The sequence below is a fragment of the Hemitrygon akajei genome, chromosome 16 (genome assembly GCF_048418815.1).
Source record: "Hemitrygon akajei chromosome 16, sHemAka1.3, whole genome shotgun sequence".
Classification (NCBI taxonomy): domain Eukaryota; kingdom Metazoa; phylum Chordata; class Chondrichthyes; order Myliobatiformes; family Dasyatidae; genus Hemitrygon; species Hemitrygon akajei.
In genome coordinates this window covers 16,957,706-16,980,680 of record NC_133139.1, presented here as the reverse complement: position 1 = coordinate 16,980,680, position 22,975 = coordinate 16,957,706, and the positions used below count along the sequence as shown (strand labels likewise).

General features: G+C 43.2%; 1 protein-coding gene across 7 annotated transcripts in view; it reads left to right on the top strand.

The window, feature by feature from the left end:
* LOC140739785 (transducin-like enhancer protein 4) overlaps positions 1–22,975 on the top strand; it is a 253,383-nt gene that overhangs the window by 6,169 nt on the left and 224,239 nt on the right. The gene's annotated exons all lie outside the window — the stretch shown is intronic.

The following is a 22,975-nucleotide window of genomic DNA, read 5'->3' as shown; positions in this document are numbered from 1 at the left end:
ACACAACATCCTGGAGACTGAGGAAGGGTCTGTGGCTCCAATTGCCTTTATACCGGGGTCTGTGGGAGGAGCCACGGTCAGTGGGAGGGGCCACAGGAGCAGTCAGCCGGGGGGGGGGGGGGGGGGGCGTGTCCAGACAGGTATATGTAGTTCACCACACCCAGCGACCCCCAATTTAATGTGAGCCTAATCACGGGACAATATACCAACCAGTACGTTTTTGGAGTGGGAGGAAACCCACGTGGTCACGGGGGGAACATACAAACACCTTCCAGGCAGCGGTGGGAATTGAACCTGAGTCGCCTGTACTGTAATGTGTGTTGCTAACCACTACACTACTCTGCTGCCTGCAAGATAGATTAATAGTTACAGATAGCTATCGGTGAAAAAAAGAGTGGAAAAAATAGTGAGGTAGTATACAGGGATTCATTGTCCGTTCAGAAATCTGATGGCGGTGGGAAAGAAATCACTGAATGTGTCTTCAAGCTCCTGTACCACCTCCTTGATGGTATCAATGAGAAGAGAATCTGCACTGGGGGCGGGGGGGGGGGGTGTCCTTAATGTCAGATGCTGCCTTTTTCAGTTTTTGAAGATGTTGGGGAGGTTAGTGCCCATGATGGAGATGGCTGGGTTTGTAACCTACTGTAGCTTTTTCTGATCCTGCGCTGTAGCCGCTCCATACCAAACCAGTTAGAGTGCTCTCCACAGTATATCCGTAGAAATTCCCTGGAGTCTTTGGCCACGTATAAAATCCCCTCAAACTTCTAATGAAATATTGCTGCTGTCGTGCCTTCTGTGTAATTGCGTCAGTGTGTTAGGTCAAGGATGGATCTTCAAAGATCTGGACACCCAGGAACTTGAAACTGCCCACGCTTTCCACGCAATCAATTCCTCATTCTTACTGATGTTTAGTGCAAAAGGTTGTTTTGATGCCACTCAACCAGCTCGTCCGTCTCACTCCTTCCATTCTCCTCACTGCCTTCTGAAATTCTGCCAACAAAAGTTTTGTCATTAGCGAGTTTATAGATGGCATTTCGCGGATGCAGAGAGGTCGAGCGATGTGCTAAGCATGCGTCCTTGAGGTGCATAGGTATTGATTAGATAAGATAAGATGTTATTTTGAATCTGCATCGACTGTCGTCGCCCAATAAGGAAATCAAAAGTCCAGTTGCAGAGGGATGTAAAGAGACGCAGGATTTGTAGTTTGTTACTCAGTGCTGAGGATATGATGGTATTGAACGCCGAGCTGTAATCAATCAACTGAATCCTGACGTGGGTATTGCTCTATTCCTGATAGTCCAAGGCCGTGAGATTGTATCTGCTATTGTGGTGATAGACAAATTGTAGTGGCTCCAGGTCCTTGCTTGGATAGGAGTTGATTCTGGCCATCTCAAAGCACATCTCGGGGTGAGTTTGACTGGGTGCTTGTCATTGAGGCAGCTAGCTCACCCTGTTCTTCTTGGGAACTGGTACGATCATTGCCCTTTTGAAGTAGCCGGGAACCTCTGACTGCGGCAGTGAGAGATTGAAGAATAGAGCACTACAGCACATTGCAAGCCCTTCAGCCCACACGGAGGACTGGAAGTTAGCAAGGACACGGGAGTAAACTCTAGACTGGTGTCGTATGACGTGGGTGATCATGGTCCTTTGACCACGATGCATCTTGGCAAATTATTTCTGCCGAAGTGGTTTGCAGTTGCCTTCTTCTGGGCAGTGTCTTTACAGGACAGCTGACCACAGCCATTATCAATACTCTTCAGAGATTGTCAGCCTGGTCGCATAACTAAGTCTTGTGATATCCACCATCCACAAGCTGCCCCCGTGGCTTCACAGGGCCCTGATTTGGGGGGGATGGTGCTGGGCAGGTGCTACACCTTGCCCGAGGGTGACCTGCGGGCTAGCAGAGGGAAGGAGCGCCTTACACCTCCTTTGTTAGAGACACATCTCCACCCCACCACCCGCATAAAGGAAATAACCCTGTCTAATTCAGATGGAAGAAACAGGCCAGTAAATCCATTGAGTCCATGTTGACCCTTAAGAGCTACCCAATTAGTCCCATTCCCCTGTACTTCCTCTGCAGCACAGATTCTTTTTCCATGAAGCACTTCCCCCAGTTCTTTTGAAAGTTGCTGTTGAAACCACCTCACTGCCTTTCTCAAGCAGTGTGCTCCAGATCACCCCAGCTCGCTACATAACAACATTCTCCTTATCTCCCCAGTGGTTCATTTGTCAACTTTATGCCCTCTGATCTGCACTCCTGCCAGCAGAAACCAGTTTCTATTTATTCTGTCGAAAGCCTTTTGTAATTTTGTACGCCTCTATTAAATCTCCCTGCAACCTCCTCTGCTGTGAGAAGAACAAATGCAGTGTCTCTGGCCTCTCGGAGCATTTCACAATGATGCATTGATGTCGAATCGCTAAAGATGCCCGATGACACTGCTGTATAAAACACCCTGAGCTTTGCCTTCATGGTTGATCTGAACCTCCTTGATTGGATTACTGTGTTGTAATTCCCGACAAGTATCCATTATCTGCTCTTTATTTACAGCTATTTATGGGTGCCAGGAGCTAATGCAGATCAGCTTTAACCTGTTCAGTGCTGAATTCTATTATTTCTGTATATAGTTGTGTTTGTGGTTACTTAACCAGCAAGCTCGCTGAGGGTCACATTATTGTGATGTGGTCTTACTATTGTTACGGCAACTTCTATGGGCGGCTGGTGGGAAGCCTGTTACACAGCTTTCACTTGGCTTGAGACTTGATCATATAGGAGTAGTATTAGGCTATTCGTCCCATTGAGTCTGTTCCACCATTCAATCATGACTGACTTATCCCTCTCATCTCCATTCTTCTGCCTCCTCTCCGTATTCTTTGATACCTGTACTAATCGAGAATCTATCGACCCCCATTTTAAATATATTCAAAGACTTGGCCTTCACAGCCATCCGTGACAATGAGTTCCACAGATTCACCACCTATCGGCTAAAGAAATTCATCCTCGTCTCTGTTCTCAAGAGATGTCCTTCTATTCTGAGGTTTTGCCCTTGTCCTAGACTCTCCCAGTATATCAAATATCCTCACCACATGCACTCTGTCTAGGCCTTTCAATATTTGGTAGGTTTCAGCGAGAAATCTCATTCTTTAAAACTCCAGCAAGTACAGGCCCTGAGCCATCAAACACTCCTAAGACTTTTGCACAGTGCTGAATCTGTCAATGTGGAGCGGAGAGCAAGTTTGTAAATCCAGCGGGAGCAAAGGATGTTGGGGAAGACGAGGGTGGAGCACCAGGAGAGGGATACGGGACAGGTGGCAGGGAAGGAGTGCCAGGGGTGGGGTGGGGTGTGGTGTGGGTGAAGACACACGCGGCCTTGAGACGCCAGGCAAGGTTCCTTGATTCTGAACAATTGGTTTATTGATAATTACAGAATGTCTCCCTGATGCTTCCTGCTCCCTCCCCTCTGCCTTCCCCCTTTCCCCACCATGTTTCCCCTCTCCCTGTCCCCTTCAGGCTCTGCCCACAATAAAGACCCATATCAGAATCCGGTTTATCATCGCTCACATATGTGGCAATTTTTCTTGTGCTAGCTGTATAGTGCAATATATGAAATTAACTACAGTACTGTGCAAAAGCCTTAAGCACCCCATGTATATCTGTTGTCTTAGGTGGCTGTCAAGGCCAAGTCATTGAGTATACTTCAGGCAGAGGTTGTTAGATTCTTGATTAGTGTGGGCCTGAGTGGTACGGGGAGAAGGCCGGAGATTGGGGTTGAGGATAAATTAATCAGCCATGATGAAATGACGAAGCAAGACCGATGGGCCAAATGGCCTAATCTCATATATCTTATGGTCTTGACCCTTTCAAACCTGAAATCTTTCTTGGTTGCTTCCTTTGGACTCTCTTCAATGCCAGCCCATCCTTTCTTCAGAGTACTCCATGTGCAGTCTGACCATCGCCTTGTAAATTACATGCTTTCCTTTACATTCTTGTTCCGATGCCACTACGAGAGTCTGGCACTTCTGACCAGATCTTAAATCCATTCAGCTTGTTGCTAGCAGGAAGATCAGTTTCTTGAGTGAATCCTAATGAATTGAATTTGGGGTTGTATCTGGAGGTGGGATCAGTTTGTGGTACAGAGTTATGTGCCCTTTGAAGGTGGCATCGATGCAGCTGAAAGGCATTAAGCTGGACTCTCTGGTACCAGTGTGCGAGTGTGATATATTTGAATGCCAACTGTGCCCCCCCCCCCCCCAGATGGACTGGCTATGCTTGGTTAGCTTCTGCTGATGGGATCGAGATCTTTAATAGGTTTGAAATGATTTTCCCTGTAAACAGTAAAACGGATTACACCTTAAAAGATTGTTTCACTTCTGTAACGATTAAGATGACGAGAGAGCAAGGCGACTGGTTTGTGGTTTACCCTGAGAAATGGCCAAGCTAAAAACCGGCAACAAGAGTCTAGGGATGCTTATGTAATTGAAAAAGATATATCCTTATTCGGTTACTACGCTCAGTGACCCTGATGAAGAGGAATAGCAGACATTTTGTATAAAAGTTAAAAATTTGGATATAGCAGAATAGTAGATGGATTTGCAAAATCCCTGAACACCTATAAAAAGTCTGTGGAAATTAAAGTGGAATTAGATTTGCTCATGGGGTTAAGCAGCGTACTATTAAGAACTGGGTGATTGGCTTAAGGGTGGTAGGAGAGAGCGCTGAGCACCTTCTGTGTTTTAAATAACGACATACAATGTAGCTTTTGTTTGTTACATAAAGATTAACTTTATTAAAGAATACATTTATTTGTCACGTGTATGTTGGAACTTGCAGTGAAATATGTCATTTTCCGTCAAATCAGCAACGATTGCATTGAGCAGCCCGCAAACACCGCCACGCTCCCAGCACTGACGTAGCGTGCCCACAATTCACTAATGCCCCTGGAATGTGGAAGGAAACTAGAGCACCCGGAGGAAACCCGTGCGATCACGAGGTAGAACATACGAGCTCCCTGCAGTGGCAGGAACTGAACCCTGATCACCGATTACTATTAAGCGATGTGCTGACCGCTGTGCAGTCGTGTTGCCTGCCAGCTAGAGGAAGCTTTCCAGCTGAAGCAGCATCTCAATTGGGGTGGCACACAATTCAGTGAAGAAAGATCGACGTGCGGGTTTCTGACTTGGCAACGATAGAGGTTAAATGGTAGTGGTCAGGGGACAGATGACCCCCCCCCCCCCCCGTGATGAATGTTTTGCTCTCGTGTCCAGCACCACTGCAATGACATTCGGCGTCACACAGTGCCCAGATTGTTTCTTTTATTCTATTCAGTATCTCTTTGCTGAGATACCTGCCAATAAATCTGTTTTGATTTGTTAACTTGGCAACAGCATGCTTTGAAACTCATCCCCCTGAGTTTTGCTCATCCCTGATATTCATGTTGTCGTTTCCATTATCATCTGCCGCTGGAACAGTCTCAGTCCAGTCCCAGAACTTGCTCTTCGATTACTTGTTTAAGACCAGACGACGTAAGAGCAGAATTAGGTCGTTTGGCCCATCGAGTCTGCTCCATCATGGCCGATCCATTTTTCCCCCTCGGGCTCAATCTCCTGCCTTCTCCCTGTATCCTTTCGTGCCCTGACTAATCGAGAATCTATCAACTTCTGCCCTAAATATAACCAATGACTTGGCCTCCAAAGCCACCCTCCCTGAAGTCTGGTTGGGTGAACATTTGGTGAACCGTCCCATTTAGCTTGGAGCTGCTGTCTATCTGCTTTGCAGGTCCGCAAAACACCTCGGGCTGACTCAATATGTTAAAGGTGATGTGTAAATGCAAGCTGTGGTCGTTGTTTAATATAAAGGTTCAAAGTAAATTTATTATCAAAGTATGTATGCAGTATACAACCCTGAGATGTGCCTTTCCACAGACAGCCACAGGACAAAGAAGCACTGTGGAATTCATTCAAAGAAAACATCAAACACCCAGTGCACAAAAAAAAGAACAAATCATGCTCACAACAAAAAGGGGCCAAAACAAACCCCAGAGTCATTGAAATAGTCTAGGAATATTCAGTTCAGTTTACCGCTGTGTCATTGACAGCAGGTCACGGAGCCAGTTCGCCCTGATCAAAATCGCACAAAATAGCAATTAAAATACGGCAGAACCAGAAACACATAATGTGAGCTGCAGAGTCCAGTCCACAAACCACGTAAATGAAACCTGACCCAAGACCCAAAACTCCATCAGCGTCGAGCGAAAGGGAGGGAGAGACCAGTCAAATGCAGGCATCTGCCTCCGGGGAGCGGGGGTGGGGGTGGGGGAGAGAGAGAGAGAGAGAGACGCTTTAAAAAAAGATTGCCTGTGGTATTGCATTTGGTGTGCTAAAGGATGATCTCTTTCATAGCTGCAGATGTGAGGGATTGTCAGAAATGCTGATTTATGATCTGCGATGAATTTTGTGAAATTAAACTAGAATAAGATTTTCTGTGCTGTACCATAACAAAGACCCAACAGGTTTGTGTTAATAATTACAAGCCTCCTTGTATTTCACCTTGTCAGTAGAACCATCTAATCCCTTCTCCCCTGTGCAGAATCAGAATCAGGTTTATTATCGCTGACATGTGTCGTGAAATTTATTGTTTTGTGGCAGCAGTTCAGTAGAAAGCAAAAAAAAAGTTCCTGTAATTTGCAATATGAAATATATAAAAATAAATCAGTGCAAAAAGTGTGGTAATGTCCATGGGTTCGTTCAGAAACTGGTGGTGGAGGGGAAGAAGCTGTCTCTAAAATACCGAGTTTGCAGCATCCCATTTAATTCATTGCAGCAAAAGCTGCCAAAAACACTGGATCAGACAGCATCCATGGAAGGGGAAGCAGTCGATATTGACCAGAAATGTTAAGTGTTCGTTCCTCTTTCCACGACAGGAGCGTTCCCAGCCTCTCCTGTTTTTACTTTGTATTTCTAGCACTTGCAGGCTTTTTTTAAAAATTATCACCCTAAATCCATTTCTATTTGGCTGAAAATGGTGCTGCTCCATGGAGCATTTGCAAAAACATAATGCAGTCTGATAGACATCATCTCACTCTGTGAAATATGGACTGTGCACAATGCTGAGGAATTATTTATAAATGGAGTTTGCAACTCTTGTATTTCCGGTTATGGATTTGAAATCCCACTTTGCCTCTCCCTCCGTTTCTACCTCTGTGGATTTTCCAAAATTTCTTCATCTGACTTGCATCAAGTATGCGGAGATTATGCAAGGACTTGTCTAAAGCTGTACAGTTACTCTTTTCCTCAGTTGGGCACCTGCTGCTACTTTGTGTCATTGCCCAAGAGCAGGGTTGAGTTCAGACACGTGGGCCAAAGGCTCATTGAACACTCTTAATGTTGCTAAGTGACAAGTCTTTCTCCCTCTTGCTTGATGGTGCCAGACACTTGGGTCTTGGGCGAGGTTTCATCGATGCAGTTTACAGATTGAACTCTGTCGTTCATGTTATGGTGTGCTTCTGGTTGTTCTGTTGTTATCTTTTGCTATTTTATTGTGATCGGGGTAGACTGGCTCTGCGGCCTGCAGTCTGCGCTAAATTGAACTGATCTGAACTGAACATTCCTACACTGCTTCAATGACTGGTTTATCGTTTTATATTCCGTTTTTCACTTGTGTTTTGCCATCTGAGTGATTTGTTCTTTTTTTTTGCACATTGGGTGTTTGATGTTTTCTTTGAACGTGTTCCCTGGTGTTTCTTTGTTTCATGGCTGTCTGTAGGAAGACAGATCTTGAGATTGTAAACTGCATACATACTTTGATAATAAATCTTCTTTGAATCTTTGTTCACTCATGTATGTCATGATCCTCCATACCAGCCCCTCAACTCTGTGCTAACCCATCCTTCCTTGTCTGGCCATTGTTGTATGTAGAGATGGCCAGTACATCACAGGCAAAGCCCTCCCCTCTCTGTATATTATCATGGAGGGCTACCACAAGAAAGCAGCATCCATTGCCAACAATCCCCACCATCCAGGCCATCCTCTTTTCCTGCTACTCCGTCAGTCAGGAGGTACAGAACCCTTTGGTCCCACACCACTAGGACCAGGGACAGTTGTAACCCTACAGTCATCAGGCTCTTGAACTGGCATGGATAACTTCACCTTGGTTCTGAACTGATATCACGACCTACGGGTTTAGTTTCATGGACTGTCAACTCATGTGCTCAATATTATTTATTCTCATTTGCACAGTCTATCATCTTTTACACATTGGTTCTTTGGCAGTCCTTGTTTATGTATAGATTTTCATAGGTTCCATTGTGTTTCTGTATTTTCCGGTAAATGTCTGCAAGAAAATTAATCTCAAGGTAGTATGTGGTAACATGTACGTACTTTGATAATAAATTTACTTTGACTTTTAAATAACAGACGGTGAGCAAGTAACACAGCAACAGGGAACTATCTGTTACCAATTCACTTGAACAAAGAACCTGCCTAGTAGTCTTTCTTTGTGCTGAAAACTGGTTCCAGCTGGACAGATAAGGGAATCTTCTCCCAACAAGAACACCCTGTAAGACAACAAGGACGGTCTTGTTTTATGCTGCCATGCCATCTCAGGCTCACAGACAAAGGAGCTACAGAATTGCAAAAGCATCTATACTATAAATTACTGAAAATCTACTGAACATTTACAAAACAGGTGATTATGCAAACACACAAGCAAGCATTAAGAAAGTTAAACTGCAAGAAAATTGCACTCAACGTCAGTAAGACCAAAAACCTGACTGTGGACTTCAGGAAAGCTAAGATGAGGGAACACACACCAGTCCTCATAGAGGAATCAGAAGTGGACAGAGTGAGCAATTTCAAGTTCCTGGGTGTCAGTATCTCTGAGGATCTAACCTGAACCAAACATATTGATGCAGCTACAAATAAGACACAACAATGGCTATATATCATTAGGAGTTTGAGGAGATTTCCATTCATAGCAAAAGGATTTGAGTACAGGAGCAGGGAGGTTCTACTGCAGTTGTACAAGGCCTTGGTGAGACTGCACCTAGAATATTGTGTGCAGTTTTGGTCCCCTAATCTGAGGAAAGACATTCTTGCCATAGAGGGAGTACAGAGAAGGTTCACCAGATTGATTCCTGGGATGGCAGGACTTTCATATGAAGAAAGACTGGATCGACTAGGCTTATACTCACTGGAATTTAGAAGATTGAGGGGGGATCTTATTGAAACGTATAAAATTCTAAAGGGATTGGACAGGCTAGATGCAGGAAGATTGTTTCCGATGTTGGGGAAGTCCAGAATGAGGGGTCACAGTTTAAGGATAAAGGGGAAGCCTTTTAGGACCGAGATGAGGAAAAACTTCTTCACACAGAGAGTGGTGAATCTGTGGAATTCTCTGCCACAGGAAACAGTTGAGGCCGGTTCATTGGCTATATTTAAGAGGAAGTTAGATATGGCCCTTGTGGCTAAAGGGATCAGGGGGTATGGAGAGAAAGCAGGTACAGGGTTCTGAGTTGGATGATCAGCCATGATCATACTGAATGACGGTGCAGGCTCGAAGGGCCAAATGGCCTACTCCTGCACCTATTTTCTATGTTTCTATGTTTCTGTGAGATTTGGTATGTCATCAAAGATGATTGCAAATTTCTACAGATGTACCGTGGGAGAGCAGTCTGCTCCATCGTGGGCACTGGCCTCCATAGCATCCAGGATATCTTCAAGGAGCAATGCCTCAAAATGCCGGCATCCATCATTAAGGACCCCCATCATCCAGGACATGTTCTCTTCTCATTGTTACCATCAGGAAGGAGGTACAGGTGCCAGAAGGCACACACTCAATGATTCAGGAACAGCTTCTTCCCTTTCACTATCAGATTTCTGAATGGACATTGAATCCTTGAACACGACCTCACTACATTTTTGCACTATAGTTAAATTTAACCATTTAATTATACACTTACTGTAATTCAGTTTTTAAAAAATTATGTATTGCATTGTTCTGTTGCCACAAAAACATAACTTTCATGACATGTGCCAGTGATATTCAATCTGATTCTGAATTAACAATTTAGACCCTAATCCAATCCCATCAAATGAAAGGTGGGCATAGATGGCATCAAGCTAAGGACTGGCTTGCAAACAAGAGAGAATCTGCAGATGCTGAAAATCCAAAGCAATACATGCAAATGCTGGAGGAGCTCAGGAGGCCAGGCAGTACCTATGGTAAAAAGTACAATCGACGTTATGGGCCGCCCTGCTGAAGGATCTCAGCTCGAAACATTAACTTTACTTTTTTTCCATAGATTCTGCCTGGCCTGCTGAGTTCCTCCAGTATTTTGTGTGTGTTGCAAGAATTGGCTTGAGCTGGTTCTAAAAAAAGGCATGAGCAAGTAACTCAGTCCCAATGAAAAGACAACGGCAGCAGAGGAGGTGGGCAGGACTTCAGAAGGAAGACTGAATGAAATGCATTTTCTAACGCCAGCTCAAGCTAATTTACGCATCACTTCCCTCTCCACCCAACCTAGGACTGGGTGGATATTTGTAAGCCTTCTGTTTTCATGTATGGGTGTGAAAGACAGAAACAAAGAGGAACTGTGAATACAGAGTGCAAAAGGACAAGAGTTTCGTGTTCAGTCAAAGCAGAAACAGTGATGACATGTATTCCAAAAGTGCATGTTGACAGGTTATTTAAAGTGTGTGTGTGTGTGTGTGTGTGTGTGTGTGTGTGTGTGTGTGTGTGTGTGTGTGTGTGTGTGTGTGTGTGTGTGTGTGTGTGTGTGTGTGTGTGTGTGTGTGTGTGTGTGTGTGTGTGTGTGCATGTGCGTGTGTGTGTGTGTGTGTGCATGTGCGTGTGTGTGTGTGTGTGTGTGCGTGGTCTTCATATTATTCAATGAACCTTTTTCTGAGTTTATTTTCAGAGTTAAATTGGGAAATGTAGGATGACAATGCTATTTGGTTTTTTAGCAGTCTAATAAAAACACAAGTATGTGTGTCAGAACTAAAGATACTGAACATTTGCCCCAGCAGATGTTTTCTGCTTTAATCTCGAGCAGCAGGAAGTGACATATGCCCTGTGTTAACAGCTTTGCTCTTTAGGAAACACTGCCAACAAATACAGCGGCAGTCCAGACTATTGAGGGAACATTGGCGAATGTAATTAAAGACAGCTAATTAGCTCCTAGCTACTTTTGGGGTGGTAGGCTGGAGATGCTGTTAGGGAATGTGGAGGAGGAGGAAGTAGTGTAGAAAACACATTCTTGAAGCACTTGACAAATCTGAAGTCTATACATTAGTTTTTGAAGTGCTGAATGATTGCTTCAAAATCTTGGGTTACTACAAACATTTTAAAGGCACCTGCTTCATAAAGGGAAAGGCTTTTATTTAACAATGGAACATGCCTGTTTTTCCAAGATTTTCTTCTTAAATGATTTCATTTGTGTTGGTGAGGTGCCTGCAATGTTCTGTCAAGTAGATTTCCTTCGGTTTGTCCTGCTTTTCCTTTTGTCCTTTTTACCCCAGGTGTTTCTTTGTCTAAAGTGCAAAGATTAATTGTAAAGAGGAGATTGAATTCCCAGCATCTGCACAGAACTACACACACAAGTTGCTGGAGGAGCTCATCAGGTCAGGAAGCGTTTATGGAGAAGAATGAACAGCCGACATTTATGGGCTGAGACCCTACATTGGGACTAAAAAGGAATAGGGAAGAAGCCTGGATAAGAAGTTGGGGAGGGGTGAGGGAAGGTGGGGGATGAAATGAGAAGCTGGGAGGTGATGGGTGGAAGGAGGAGGAATCTGATCAGAGTGGGCCATGGGAGAGATAGAAGGAGGCAGGGCACCAGACGAAGGTGATGGGCAAGTGAGGAGAAGAAAAGGGGTAGAATGGGCAATGGAGAAAGAGATAAGGAAGAAATTACTGGACATAAGAAAAAATGCTTAATGCTGTCAGGCTGGAAGCTACACAAACCAGAGGGGAGCCTCATCCTGGCTGTAGAGGAGGCCATGGACATGTCAGAATGGAAAGTAAATTTCAAATGACTGGCCACTGGAAAAACTTATTTTATATGGTAGGTGGGGTGTACTCTCTTCATCTGTGGAGTTACATGAGGTCACTGTTCAGGCAGCACAAACACTCAAGGCTAATCTCCATGCTTGGTGATATCAAATGGTCTTCAAGAGGTTTCTTGACATCACTTACACTAAATCATTTTGTGCAGCTGAGACCTGCGAATGGAGACGGGAAATCACACTGAGGTCTGTATTGACAGGGCACGTCATCCATCTCCAGCTCTTGGACTCCAACTTTCCTTGGAGTCAGAGCATGGAGGCAGGCCCATCCAATCGGATCAGTGGGCCCCCATCCACATTAATCCCATCTTCTAGCACTCGGTCACAGCCTTCTGTATGTATTCTGTGCTGGTAGTTTATTATGGTAACTAGGCACATTAGTGGGAGTGCGGTATAAATGAAGGGGAATAAGATACGTATTCTTGCTTATTTTGTGGCAGTTTGTGGCTTGGCGGAGGACATATCTTTGCTGACCACTTAACATCGCTTCAAAATTGTACATTTGCTAATTGCTGATAAAGGATTGAAATGAGGAATTTGACTCTTTGGAGCTGAGGGTGCGTCATGCAAGTATAACGTGGTGATTGCCGGCTAACAGTAGTTGTTTTAATTTTGGATTAGCTTTTGCTGATCTAGCCTTCTATCACCTAGGTGATTCAAGTGTTCATCTGCGCACCTGAATTGGTGTCAAATGTCTCTGCTTCCACTATTCTCTCCGGCAGTATATTCTAAGAATTGACCACTCTCTGGGTGAAGAAGATCTCTAAATCTCTTGCCTCTTACCCCAAGTCTATGTTCTCTAGTTTGAGCTAATTCTGATGTGGAGAAAAATTTCCTGTTGTCTACCCTAACAGTGCTCTTCGGAATTTATTTAGCTCAATTATGTATGTACCCACTTTCTCTCTCCCACCCTCTTAAGCTGCTCTATTTCAGGGAGACCAACTCTATCCTGTGTCCCATCGCAAACATCTTTATCAATCTCTTCTGCACCCTCTCCAGTACCATCACATCTTTCTTATAGCGTAGTTATAAAGGGGCATAACCACCTTACTCCTGTTTCAGGTGCCCTGACTATTGAAGACCCCTTATGCCCCCGTTGACTGCATTATCTATCTGTGTTGCCACCTTCATGGATCTTTGTTTCATCGCTTTGGATCCATTTTCTTTTGTTTATTGGGTTCCTAATTCTGTTTCCTTCAACCCACCTTGTTCCCCTTACTAACCCTGCCTATCCCCACAATTGCATACCTCTGGAATCTAGCTTGATTGCATCAGTGCCTAACTGTCTCCCAAACATTCAAAGCACTGACCCAGCCCTTGCTGCTGCACCATTACTTCTCCAGCTTCAAGATTCCGTCTGCAGAATGTGGAGTTTACAGAGATGACTTTGGGCCGTGACAGTGCTTTGCATTGCACATCATGTCCCGGTCTTTGATTTTTAAAAAAAATATTTGTGGTGTAGGGATCTTGCACGTCAATGGCATTTCCCCATGCATCGAGCAGCTTTTTAACATCTCTCTTGAAGAACTATATGATTTTCAGGCAGACGTTAAGGTGACCGGATGTAAGTATGGGGGTGGGGTGTGGGGGAATGTCAGAGGTAAGTGTTTTATGATGCAGAGTGGTGGATGTATGGAATGCACTACCAGGATGGTGGTAACGGCAGATATATTTGGGGCATTTAAGAAACATGTCTGATAGAAAAATGGACAGCTATGTGAGAGGGAAGGATTAGATTGATCTGAGAGTAAGTTAAAAGGTTGATACAACATTGTGGGCTGAAGAGCCTATACTGTGACATAATGTTCTATGGTTTCTTTCACATTAATTTTCATTTGGCAATTTCCCTTCCCACCCTGCCTACTGTTCCTCGATATCTTGACAAAAGTAACGGGCAGGGCATTGTATTCTTATTGCCACTGTGGCATTTCAAGCAGGTGTCAAAGGCAAGTGCAAGTTGAATATGCTTTATCTAAAAATCCAAAATCTGAAAACCTCCAGGATCCAATTTTTTTTTTTTTTGAGCACTGACATGATGTCACAAATGGAAAATTTTGCAAGGGGTTGTGAAGTTTTCCAGATAATGCACAGGTCTCTTTATGCACCATAGACATTTCTGAGAATGGACATCTCGTATGTAATGAACAGAAGTTCATGAACAACGTAAAAACAGTGCATAAACTGAAAAATGAAGATCTCAATTGTGTATTGAAAGAGTGGATTCATCAGCATCAGAATGCTGCTTTAACTCAGTACGCTGACCGTGAAGCGAGCAAAGGTCTGTCAGGTCGAACTGAAAATTGAAGATGATTGTGAATATTGAGCAGGCTGGTTGCAGAAAGTTAAGGAAAGGCACAGCATTAAATGTTTGCGTATTTGTGGTGATCACAAAGCAGCAGAGAAATTCATTGAGTTTGCCAAGATTGTCATGATGAAAATCTAACACCAGAATGAACCTGCAATGCTGATTATTTTTATACTTCACATTTAAAAAAAAATACAAGCACAGTGTACTGTAATCTTTTAAATTTAAACACAGCTTCATAGGTGAAGACTGAAAGCCAAACATGGTTTGTTGTTGTTTAACAGCTGATTCAGGTATTCTCCCGATGCCACTTTTGTTCCTCTTCCAGCCCCAAGCACATCGGGTAAGGGGTACTGAACCTTTATCTGAATAGATCTTGGTATGTTTAACCCTTTGCTTTATCACTTTGAGGGAAAGTAGCAGACCTTAAACTCTGTGTTTGTGAATCTGCATGACAGTAAACTCGAAACTCTTCTAACAAATCTTTGTTAGAATGGAAAATTTTACCTGGGAGGATTTCAGTCCATAAATGGATGGCTGGTAAGGTTTAATAAGCAGCGTGGCATAGAAGGAAATATTCATGGATCGCTAAGAGCTCAGCTTTCTTCTGTTGTTTGAGATAATGTCACTTTTAATCAAACTGGGGTCTGTGATGGGGGGGAAAAAAGACAATTTTCGCCAGTCCTAACGAAGTGTTTCTGCCAGAAATGTCAACATCAACTGTACTTTTTTTCCATAGATGCTGCCTGGCCTGCTGAGTTCCTCCAGCATTTTGAGTGTGTTGCTTAGCTCCAGGTTGTAATGCTACTTGAGAAACTTGACCCCATCAGATACAATGACAAAATCAATGTCAAGTGAGCAGCAACGATTCCACAAGATGGTTGGGGAGCTACTATTTAATCAATATTCCTACAATATCAAAATATCTAGACAATTGTATGTAATAGTCATAAGAGAATCTCAGCTCATAAAGATACCTTTTGGCCCATCTACACTGTGCCAAACAGTTATTCTGTCTAGTCCCATTGCGCCTCACCTGGACCATAACCCTCTATACACCTTCCACCATGCACGTATGAACTTCTCTTCAATATTGCAATTGAACCCACATCCACCACTTCCTCCGGCAGCACTTACCACAATCCCATCACCCTCTGAGTGGAAAAAGTGCCCCTTCAAGTTCTCCTTAAATATTTTTCCTTTCACTCTTAACCCACGATTTCTAATTCTAGTCTCACCCAATCAAAGATGCTGATAAAACTGCTATGTGTGATTTTTCCAATGTTACCACAGTAATTACATTTCAATAAGTATTAGCAAACATGAAGGAGATCTTGCCTTCCTGTAATCTTGCTAAGAAATTGGTTAATCTAACTGCCCTATCATGTGATTAGTATTGGAGTACAAAATCCTACAATTTCCTAATTATAGTACAGATTTTCCTTCCCTCTGCCATGGAAGTAAAACTTCTACCTGGGCAGAGCACAAGTGATAAGATGTGGTGGGAGATACCAAAATACTTTAATATCTGACCTTTCTCCCCACTCTTGTTTTGGGGTACAATTTGCCTAAGCAATTCAAGCAAGTAAATCCTCACCCTCTGTTGAAGACAGCAAATGCAGAAAAAGATACATCTGTGGCCAATTGAAATAGTTCCTATCCCATAATATAGAGTTAACTCTAGACCACTTTTTCCTTGGGGAAAGAAGGGGTAGGGTCAGTCAGGAGGAGGAGTATGCAAGGTTAAACTTGTGAATTTGTAGGAAGTCTCTTTCCCAGTGCCGGGAACAGAGAGTTAGAAAGAAGAGAACTGGCTTCTTGTACTCCCTTTCAAAACCTCCGGAGGTTCAGAAACATTTTGCAGCCAATAAAGTACTTTTGAAGTGTGCTCCCCGTCGCAATTCAGGAAATGCAGCAGCCAATTAGAGTTCGATGATCAAGTAAGAATGTCAAAAGGGAAGAAGTGAATAAGATGAATGAGTTGGAAGCTGAGTGGACGAGGGGGCAAGTCAGAGGGTTGGTGATCATCACAGTACTAATAAAGCACAATGAGCAAACAGGACCGGAGTAAGGGCAGAAACTTGATTAGACCTTCTGCATTTGACTCAATTACAAACATCAGTAGCTAGCTTTCATGCAGCTGAGGCATCTGGTTTTATTCATCTTAAACTTTAAAGGATTTATAAGAAATCACTAAATGCTTGGCTAAGTGAGGTCAGCCACAGAGCTGACTGACTGCAAATTGTAAATTACAATGTAGCTCAGGCAGTTGTGTTTGTGTTTTCCACCCCCCCCCCCACCCCCATAAATCATTAAGAGCTCCCAGTCTGGACTCAGCACTTCGCATTGGCCTATTGGTCTTCTCCAAAACAGGTTAAATATCACTGGCATGTGTCGTGAAATTTGTTGTCTTTGTGGCTGGAGTACAATGCAATATATAATGATTTAAAAAAATCACTGTGTGTGTGTGTGTGTGTGTGTGTGTGTGTGTGTGTGTGTGTGTGTGTGTGTGTGTGTGTGTGTGTGTGTGTGTGTGTGTGTGTGTGTGTGTGTGTGTGTGTGTGTGTGTGTGTGTGTGTGTGTGTGTGTGTGTGTGTGTGTGTGTGTGATATAAAATGTATCTCCACTGTCTTGTGTTCTTTGTAGTTGCATTGATATGTTGGGTCCAGGTTAAAACCTCAGAGATAATGACACCCAAGAACTTGAAATTGCTCACTCTTTCCACTTCTGATCTGTTTGAGGGGCTGGTGTGTGTTCCCTTGTGTTATCCATCCTGAAGTCTACAATTGGTTCTTTGGTCTTACTGACGCTGAGTACAAGGATGTTGCTGTGGCATCACTCAACTAGCTGATGAATCTCACTCCAGTATGCCCTCTTGCCACCATCTGGAATTCTACCAACAATAGAAAATTTATAGATTGTATGGGGGGGGGGGGGGGAGAGGAGAGAGAGAAAAAAAAGCAGTGGGCTAAGCTTACGTCTGAGTGTTGATTGACAGCAAGGTGCAGATGTTACTTCCAATCTGCCCAGTTTGCAGTCCTCCAGTTAGGAAGTTGAGGATCCAGTTGTAGAGGCCCACAGTATTGGTAGTTTGGATTTCTTCAGTTACTCTTTATATTTGCAACCCATTTGTCCCTGAAGAGATCTTTGACCACACACAGCCTGTTCCACTCCCAAAACCACCCCCTCTGTTGCAGCAACCATTCGTGCTCTTCTGCCTCTAAAACCCTTATTTGTTCTAACCGTGTCCTGCTTAACTTCCCATGTTCCAGCTTGTATGAATTTTGGTTCTTCCAGACCTGCTTCTTGTGCCTTAGCTGTCAAGTCCACTTTACCTTTCATATTGGGCACACCTGATCTGGTAGAATAGATATTTGAAACTTTTCAAATTGCTTCATGACTGCTCCCCTTCCTGTCAGCTTCCTGCCCTGCAACCTCTTGCAAAAATCTCCCTGTTCCAATGTGGGCCTCTTTGACATTTTCTCTCTTCTAGGCTTTTTGTTCGCTGGGTCCTAACCTTTGGTATTGGCTCCTTACTCAGCTCCCCTATTAACCCTTTGTTCTGTCACTTCCATGGTTTGGTGTCAAGCTTTCTTTGACTTTCCTGAGGTAGGAAAGGAAAGATGGTCTAATCTGCATCTATTCAGCAGGATTCATAGGTTCTGGTTCTCCAAAAGAACATTACAACCAGAGAAGTACTTTTGAAAAGTTGCCATTGTTTTGTAGGAAATGTGGTAAATAATTTGTGCATACAAAGTTCTCATAAACTGCTGGGTGTTAATGCTGTAATCATGAACAAGGGATCATCTTCCTGTTGCCATCAGGAAGAAGGTACAGGAGCCTTAGGACCTGCACCACCAGGTTCAGGAACAGTGTTTACCCCTCAACCATCAGGCTCTTGAACCAAAGGAGATAACTTCATTCAAATTCACTTGCTCCATCATTGAAATGTTCCCACAACCTACGCGCTTTTAGGGACTCCTCATCTCATGTTCCCGATATTTATTGTAACTCTCACTTTGGGTAGCGGCTTATATTGGAGCTCACTGAATAAGGCCGTTTGTCCACTATCGACCTCCCCTGATCGTCGCTGACCTTCGGACCCCCCTCTCCAAGTTCTATCTGTCTGAGGTCTACCGACTATGTCCATTCGTGTCTTCTCTCCTCATCTCTCCCTGGCAAAAGACCGCGAATTCCCGGCTCCCAGACATACAAAAAAGAACAACATCCCACTTATTGGTTAGCATGCCCTGTATCTCTAGTCATAACCCAAACATTGCTGCTACAGGGAAACCACTACCTCAGCAGGGAAGCTATTACAGAGAAGCCATTCCATTAGCAGTGAAACCTTACAGCGTGTTACATTATACTTAATTATTTATTATTGTTTCTTCTTTTTGCATTTGCACAATTTGTTGTCTTCTGCACTTTGGTTGAATGTCCTAGTTGGGTGATCTTTCATTAATTTTGTTATGGTTATTATTCTGTAGATTGCTTGAGTATGCCCACAAGAAAATGAATCTCAGGGTTGTATATAGTGACATACATGTATTTTGATAATAAAATTTACTTTGAAGTTCTGGCCCAGATGCACCACAGCATTTCAAAAAGTCAGGTGTATTGTCATATGCACAAGGATATATGCACAGATGCAATAAAATTCTTGTTGACGCATACCATCAGATAAACAGTGTTCATAAGAGGGCCATGAACATAAAATATACATTAATTAAGGAAGCAGAATTAGAACCCAAAAAAAACCAGTCTAATGCAGTGCAAGGTGGTTAAAGTGGTTATAGTGTTGTTATACTGAGGTAATGGTTAGGGTTGTGCAAGTTGGTTCTAAAACGAAATGGTTGAAAGGAAGTAAATGTTCTTCAACCTGGTGGTGTGGGTCTTAAAGACTCTGTATCATTAGTTCAAATTATTTGATGGCACTCCCTCATTATTGAATTATTCGCTTAAGTTTTACTATTGACGTCTCAGGAGTAGGTCTGGATGCATTCTTTCCAATGTGGTAGCAAGAAATGATACCTGACCACGGTTAAATCAAATGATGCATTAATTGTATATTGGGACAGGACAGCTATAATTCCCAGTGTTGTCTGATTCAGCTAAGTGTATTCAAAGGTGCTGAATCAATGCAGGTACTTCATCGCCACACCGTTCAGAGGGCTGTTTCATACATGCATTAACCAGCCGCTGGAGACGTTGCAACAGCTTGGTTTGGGGTGGTGTGTGAGAGGAATCTGTACTGTACATTTATGCTTTTATAATAATATGCACCTCAACAAGGTGTAGAATGTATTAAAATATAAAGGTATAATGATGTATAAAGTGAAGGGAAATTATTTGGTTTATTTTGTAGAATTTTCAATTGCTGAAAAAAATTAAACAGTAATGTAACCCTCTCAATTACCATTTGCTTTACAAACTGGTTGAAATCAATGTAGCTGATTGCATCAAGTACCCACAATCACCACCATCAATGACCTAAAGGTTCTGGCCTGTGGTCTATAATTTCCAGATGTACATATCCCCTTTTAAAATCTGCAGAATCAACAGCTGTGATTGTAGCTCAAGGGAACTGCAAAGAGGAGACGTCTTCGTCTCATTTGAGCTGATCTCCTGATAAATGCAAGCTTTGACGGTGTTGACGTGCAGTTAGGGTCTGAAGAAAAAATTGATGATGTATTGTGACAAATGACTGGCCTCGAGCCATGGGATTCAGTTCTGAAGTGCGGGGAGTGAGGAAGAATCAACAGATTCATCGTTTTAAAGGTTACAGCCATTCCGTGGGTCTGTAGGGGCAAAACCCAGAAATGGCCAGCTCTTCTCTCATTCTCTGTGCCTAAATATACAGGGAAGGTGGGTGGGAGCAATTTGGGTTAAAAAAAAATTCCCAGACATTAGATTAAATTTCAGTTGTTATTTATACTACCATCTACTAGCTACAGACTTGCTTTCAAGGACTCTTTACAATTTATGTTTTCTCCCCACATTAGCTTGTCAGTCTGTATCTCTATAGTTATTTTTTGTAAAATTCTGTGGTATATTTTTTCCTGTAAATGCTTGCAAGAAAATGAACCTTAAGCTAGTATATGATACCACAATTGTACCTTGACAATAAATTTACTTTGAGCTTTGACATTACTGAATGTTTTCCAAGATGTCTCCTCCTGATTCTTCCCCCATCCCTCCAGTTGGAAATGTGACAGTGATATGAGGGGAGGTGGTTCTGGGTCTCATGGCACTCTTGTGGGAGAGTGGAAGCACATTTCCTCTCCAACGTCAGCAGTGTGCAACTCTATCTCATGATCTGCACTGAGCTATTAATTAAGAGCTTGCTATCTCTCCCAACCCAACCCTCCGACACCACCACTTCCCTAGAATGGACTGCCTGTTGGGCATGGTGTTGTGAAAGAGCGATAACTTCCTCAAATTCAGCAATAAAGTGACTCCTGCTGTTGTCATTGTTCTTAACATAAGCTCCAAATCTTTGTAGTTTCTGCCCTATCCTCCTGCTATCCTGCTTGAACTAACAAGGTAGTTCCTGCCTGATTTTTACCTCCTCATCACCAAGTATGCTTTACCTTCACTTCTGCAACTCTTTCTGCCTCCAATAGCTCCAGCCCCTTTGTCCAGTCCTAAGTCAGCCATCCTGGTCTTCAAATCTCATAAGATTCAATAACCAGCATGCAAGATTATTTATCACATCTGCAGTGAGACTTGTGGTAAAATGCGAAGAACTGCCTTAAGAATTCTGGAACCAGCTCTCTAAATTTTAGTTATCTGTTTCAGTTAGCTCCGTCCTCTCCATTTTCTGTATCCTCCTAGTTTGGTACTCCACACCTTTGTAACCATTTATCCATCTGCATCTTGAAGTATCTTGGCAGTTTTTTCGGGTTCAGGATCCGATTTAGATTTAGTTATCTAGTGTATGTGGAAACTTAGTGAAATGTTAACAACCAACAACGACGTGCCTGCAGGTATCGTCACACGTTCCGGTGCCTAGTGCTAATTTTACAATGTATAATACTTTAATGATTTCTAAGATGGTAGAAGGACTGCTTGATTCGGTTGGTTAATAATAAGATTAAGGGAGAATTTTTGTCAGAAATTTGTCCAATGTGCTGTCTTTCAAGTGCACTCGTCCGTCTCATTGTTACACAGCAGTGAAATCAGAATTTCTGTAGATCCAGTAATGAATTGTGCTTTTGGGTTCCTCTTGAGGTCATACTGAAGATTTGGCATTGTTGTCTTGAGGTAGGGTTCATGCATCTTTGTGATCCCAGGGTCCCCTCCTCCTTCCCTTTCTCCTATGGTCCACTTTCCTCTCTTTTTTTCTCCAGCCCTCTCATTTTCTACCCGCTGGCTTCACCTTTCACCTTCCTGCTAGCCTCCTTCCCCTACACCCGCCTTATTGTTGTGCCGTCTTTCCCCCTTCCTTTTCAATCCTAAAGAAGGGACTAAGCCCAAAAAGTCATCCGTTTTATTCAGTTCCATTGATGCTGTCTGACCTGCTGAGTTCCTCCAGCATCTCGTGTGTGTTGCTTTGGATTTCCAGCATCTGCAGACGTTCTCATGTTTATCTTTAAGAGCATGCTGTTCCCACGATGGCCTCCATGAAGGACTTGTTCCCACTCCCGTTTTGTAGGTTCTGATGAGGTTGCTGTGGAAACCACGAGTCCTTCCATTGACTTAAGTGATAGTTGACAAGGCAGGAGGGTAAATGGGTTGAGATGATCTGCTCTTTCTACAGCTTGCCTCTGTTTCTTTGATGTTGTTCATACCATCCCAAATGCTGCTGTTCCACTGGAAGCAATCATGGGCTAGAGACTCCCTGGAGTCACTGGGATTGTTGCTATCTTCAAGGATTGCTGGAGCACATCCTTGAATATCTGTCCCCCTTTCACCTGGTAATTGCTTCCAGTTACTGAGCTTGGAATGGTCTCTTCTTTCCCCCCCCCCCCCCACCCCCAGAGTCTCAAAGCAGTGTAGTTGCTCCACCATAACTGAGTGTACTAGGAACTTAGTTCTGGTAACGTTGGTCCTTGAAGAGGGCACTGACAGTGCTTTGCTTTTCCTTCCAGTGAATTTGCAGAGACAATGCAGTTTTTTTTTTTGCAGCAGCAGTTTTCCAGTATCTTGAGATATCTTGTCAGTAATCCAGATTTTCAGAAGCGTACAAGGACAGGATCAGTGCTGCCTGTTGGTACCAGCTTCATAGTATTAAGAGGCCAAGTTCTAACTTTGCAGATATACTGCCCTTTTTAAAAAAAAATTTAGAGATAAAGCGCACAGCAACAGGCCCTTCTGGCCCAATGAATTCGTGCCATCCAAGTGACCAATTAACCCACTAACTTGTACCTCTGTGGAATGTGGGAGGAAACCAGAGCACTTGGAAGAAACCTACATAGTCACAGGAAGAATGTACGAACTCTTGACAGATGGTGGTAGATTTAAACCTGGTTCACTGGCTCTGTAATAGTATTAAGCTTCCGTGCCGCCCTAAATTAAAAGATCAATTCCTCAGTTCCTTTTAAAATGAAAAGATTTACTTTTATGTGGCATTTTTATTATAACCATAACTACCTCAGTGAGATACTTTTG